The sequence below is a fragment of the Ornithorhynchus anatinus genome, chromosome 2 (assembly GCF_004115215.2).
Source record: "Ornithorhynchus anatinus isolate Pmale09 chromosome 2, mOrnAna1.pri.v4, whole genome shotgun sequence".
Classification (NCBI taxonomy): Eukaryota; Metazoa; Chordata; class Mammalia; order Monotremata; family Ornithorhynchidae; genus Ornithorhynchus; species Ornithorhynchus anatinus.
Window position 1 is genome coordinate 158,596,531 of NC_041729.1, and position 5,054 is coordinate 158,601,584.

General features: G+C 51.2%; 1 non-coding gene across 1 annotated transcript; it reads right to left on the reverse strand.

Annotated features, from left to right (window-relative positions):
• Positions 1-4,006: 4,006 nt before the first annotated feature.
• On the reverse strand, positions 4,007-4,144 carry LOC114809607. The gene has a single exon (XR_003757383.1). It is a non-coding gene; the product is annotated as a small nucleolar RNA SNORA7 (small nucleolar RNA).
• Between the last annotated feature and the right edge of the window lie 910 nt (positions 4,145-5,054).

Genomic DNA, 5,054 nt, shown 5'->3' on the forward strand with positions numbered 1-5,054 from the left:
ATTCTGAAAGTAATTACAACCAGCACTAATATTATGGATGGAGGGCTTATTATAGACTTTGAGGATTTTCTTTTTTTGATAGTTATAGGTAAAAGCAATTGAGCGTTTCTAATCCATCAGCATTTGTTTCCAAGACTTAAAACCTGACTACGCTAAACAACGAGCAGCAGTTACCGAAGGAATCCACCGTTGGGTTTCTCGTACTGAAATCCGGAAAAGAATCTCACCGCAGAAAAACCCTATCACGCCTTTTAGAGCCGTTGTTTCGTTGTCGTTGAGTTAATAAAGCTTTTATGTCCGGGCCCGCTGTAAACTCGGCGAAGCCTGTATTTCCCTTCAGGGGAGAAGTTTTACTCTTCCCTTTATTCCTCACATACCCCTTCACTGCTCCTGAGTTCATGAATGTTTTATTTGCCATAAGCCTCCTTTCCACTTGACAACTCCGTCACCCGCTCATTTATGGAGGTAAAGGAAGAGCTCAATCCTTGCAAATGCTGAAACTCGCCGCTTAATGGCATTAGGAATGGCTCGCTAGCACGTTTTCGTGATACGATGAGCGCGCTGGTGGAACCATATCGCTCTCGGAGAATAGACTTTCCACAGCGCTGGAAGGAAGGCAGAACGGCGATGAATTCTGCCGTGGCGTACGGTATGAGTCAGAGGAAGCGGAACTGGGTTTCTGCAGGGGTGGTGGGGGAAGGTCAGCGGCGCCTGGGCCAGGAGGTGATGGAGAGAGAGGCTCCATCACCCTGCCCCCCACCCCAGCCCCCCTGCATTCTGCTTTCTCACCTCTCTGGAAATGAAGCAGCCTCGCACAGCGGCTAGAGCACAGGCCTGGGAGTCAAAAGGCCCAGGGTTCTAATCCCGACCCCGCCACGCGTCTGCTGCGTGACCTCGGACACCCGCTTCACTTCTCTGTGCCTCAGTTACCTCAGCTGTAAAATAGGGACTGCGAACCCCACGTGGGCCAGGGACTGGGTCCACCCTGATTTGCCTGTCAGCCCCATTGCTTAGTAAAGCGGAAGCAGCGCGGCTCAGTGGAGCCAGAGGTCGTGGTTTCGAATCCCGGCTCTGCCACTCGTCAGCTGTGTGACCGTGGGCAAGTCGCTTAACTTCTCTGGGTCTCGGTTCCCTCATCTGTAAAATGGGGATGAGGACTGTGAGCGTCACGTGGGACAACCTGATGACCCTGTATCTCCCCCAGCGCTTAGAACAGTGCTCTGCACATAGTAAGCGCTTAACAAATACCAAAATTATTATTATTATCATTATAGAGTGACTGGCACATAGTAAGTGCTTAACAAATACCATGATTATTCACATTGATTATCATTATTATTGTCATTACCTCTCCCAGTTTACCATGCCCTGAAGCCCTACCTGTTGTAATGATGATGGTGGAATTAGTTAAATGTTTACTATGTGCCAGACACTCTACTAAGCACTGGGGTAGATTTGAATCGATCAGGTTGGGCACAGTCTCTGTCCTACGTGGAATCCACAGTCTGAGGGGAAGGGAAAACAAGTAATGACTCTTCTTTATTTGGAGAATAATAACGTTGGTATTTGTTAAGCGCTTACTATGTGCAGAGCACCCTTCTAAGCGCTGGGGGAGATGCAAGGTCATCGGGTTGTCCCACGTGAGGCTCACAGTTGATGCCCATTTTACAGATGAGGGAACTGAGGCACGGAGAAGTGAAGTGACCCGCCCACAGTCACACAGCTGACGAGTGGCAGAGCCAGGATTCGAACCCATGACCTCGGACACCCAAGCCCAGGCTCTTTCCGCTGAGCCATGCAGCGGAGATGCATCTTGGCTTAAGGGAAAGAGCACGGGCTTTGGAGTCAGAGGTCACGGGTGCTAATCCTGGCACGCCACTTGTCTGCTGTGCGGCCCCGGGCACGTCACTCAACTTCTCTGTGCCTAGAACCTGTGAACTAGAACCTGGCTCCTTCTGACTCCCAGGCCTGTGCTCTACCTACTAGACCACGCTGCATTTGGGAGAGTATGATATAGCAGAGTTGGTAGAAATGTTCCCTGTCCACAAGTAGCTTACATTCTAGCGCTTAACAAATACCAACATTATTATTATTATTAGAGGGGGAGACAGATATTAAAATAAATTACAGAAAGCTCACGGTATACAGCATGCATGATAATAATGTCATAATAATTGTATTTGTTAAATGCTTACGGTGTGCCAGACACTATACTAAGCGCCGGGGTGGATACAAGCAAATGGGGTCGGACACAGTCCCCGTCCCACACGGGGCTCCCAGTTTCAATCCCCATTTTACAGATGAGGTAACCGAGGCCCAGAGAAGGAAAGTGACTAGCCCAAAGTCACACAGGAGACGAGTGTAAAATTGCTCCGTCGTTTTCTATTTGGGACCGCAGCCTAGAACAAATTTGGCAGGACGACTCCAATCCATCCCTCACATTTATTGAGCGCTTATTGTTTGCAGAGCACTGTGCTAAGCTCTTGGGAGAGCACAATATAACAGAGTTGGTAATGATAATGGTAATAATAGTCATTTTTGTTGGGCACTTACTATGTGCCAGGCACCGTACTAAGCCCTGGGGAAAATACTAGATAATTGAGTTGGACACAGTCCAGTCGGTGGACATATACCCCGCTCATGATGAGCTCACAGTCTTCTACTCTCTATTCCGCAGAGAGGCTTTCTTTGGTGTACTCTGACAGGGGAACAACAACCAGAAAATGCAGTGGTCTGTGGAACGCCTCATTATTTAGCGTGTCCCAAGCGGCATGGCATAATAACGTTGGTATTTATTAAGCGCTTACTATGGGCAGAGTACACTGGGGTAGACACAGCCCACGTGGGGCTCACAGTCTTCATCCCCATTCTCCAGATGAGGGAACCGAGGCACAGAGAAGTGAAGTGACTTGCCCACAGTCACACAGCTGACAAGAGCCGGGATTCGAACCCATGACCTCTGAGTCCAAAGCCCATGCTCTTTCCACTGAGCCACGCTGCGCAGTGGACCGAGCACCAGCCTGGGAGTCAGAAGGTCATGGGTTCTAATCCCCTCTCTGCCAGTTGTCTGCCTTACGGCCTTGGGAAGGAAGTTTCATTTCTCTGGGCCTCAGTTACCTCATCTGTAAAATGGGGATTAACTGCGAGCCTCACGTGGGACAACCTGATTGCCCTGTATTACCCCAGCGCTTAGAACAGTGCTCGGCCCATAGTAAGCGCTTAACAAATACCGACATCATTATTATTATTATCAAGACTGTGAGCCCCATGTGGGACAGGGACTGCGTCCTACCCAAATGGATTGCATCCACCCCGGCACTTGTGTGCGGCGCTTGTGCGTGATTAGCGAGTCAGTTCCTCACTTGTGGGACTCCACTGCCTCTTCTCAACAAATGTACCTCTTTAATTTGTTCCCAGGTGGTGTGCCTTTTTATCGGTAGTTTGGGACACTTGTAACTCTTAACGGTACTTTTCTCAGTCGACTCTATGTCAATCAGTTTTGTGTAGCTTGTCTTCCGGGATTTCCTTTGGCACTACATTTAGACCAATTCACTGACTACACGTAACGTCACATTTGGGAAACGACCGTGAATCATTAGCCGATGCAGAGGTAGGACAGATCCGTCAACCCGTCTAATGAGTCCGTCACAGTCCGCTGGAAAGAGAGATCTTCCACAAAGGTACAAAGCCTAGCACCGCCATTTTCCATGTCCCCAATATCACCGTCTGCATTAGCTCCGTTTCCTCCCTCCATTTACATCCCACATTCACTCCGTCCGTCGTCGTGGTCTTCTGTTGCCGAGCAGCGTCCGACCCATAGCGACGCCACAGACACATCCCTCCCAGACGCCCTGCTTCCATCTGCGATCGTTCTGGTGGCATATCCGTTGGGTTTTCTTGGTAAAAACACCAGAGCTAGTTTACCATTGCCCCCTTCTGCACAATAGATGAGTCCCTGCCCTCGACTCTCTCCCATGTCTGCGCTGCTCAGCACAGGTGAGTTCTGACTTGCAGCAGATTGCCTTCCACTCGCTAGCCACGGCCCAAGCTAGGAACGGAACGGGGAGGCCTCTGCTTGACTCTCCCTCCTGTAGCCGAGACTGGTAGAGGACTGGAAACTCTCCAGATGCGACCCTGAGAGGGGTTCACCCTGACAGTCAATACTTCTATTTTAGGAATCTGTCACTTCCTCTCCACACTTAGAAAAACCACGGTGATAAAGACCTCACTTCTGGCCGGACCCATCCACCTCCACCTCCGCGTCGAACAGAAACTCCTCACTTTTGGATTTAGAGCATTCCATCACCTTGCTCTCTCCTACCTCATCTCGCTGCTCTCTTACTCAACCCTGCCTGCACTCTTCACTCTGCTAATGCCAATTTTCTCCCTGTGCCCCGATCTTGTCTTTTTGATTGCCAACCTCTCACCCACGTCCAGCCTTGGCTTGGAATGCCTTCCCTCTTCAAATGTGACAGACAATTACGCTCCCCACCTTCAGAGCCTTATTGAAGGCATATCTCCTGCAGGAGGGCTTCCCTGACTCAGCCCTCATTTCTTTTTCTCCTCCTCCCATCTGCCATGCCTTGATTTGCTCCCTTTAGGCACCGCCCCTTCCGCACCACGTGCCAGCCTTCTCCCTGACCTCCCTTCCTCCTCTCTCGCCCCGCTCCGGTCTATTCTTCACTCCGCTGGCCGGCTCATCTTCCCGCGGGAATGCTCTGGGCCTGTCACTCCCCTTCTTAAAAACCTCCAGTGGTTGCCCATCGACCTCCGCACGAAACAAAAACTTCTCACTCTAGGCTTCGAGGCTCTCCGTCACCTCACCCCTTCCTACCTCTCCTCCCTTCACTCCTTCTACCGCCCACCCCGCACGCTCCGCTCCTTCCCCGCCCACCTCCTCACCGTCCCTCGCTCTCGCCCATCCCGCCGTCGACCCCCGGGTCACGTCCTCCCCCGGTCCCGGACCGCCCTCCCTCCTCACCTCCGCCAAACTGATTCTCCTCCCCTCTTCAAAACGGTACTTAAAGCTCACCTCCTCCAAGAGGCCTTCCCAG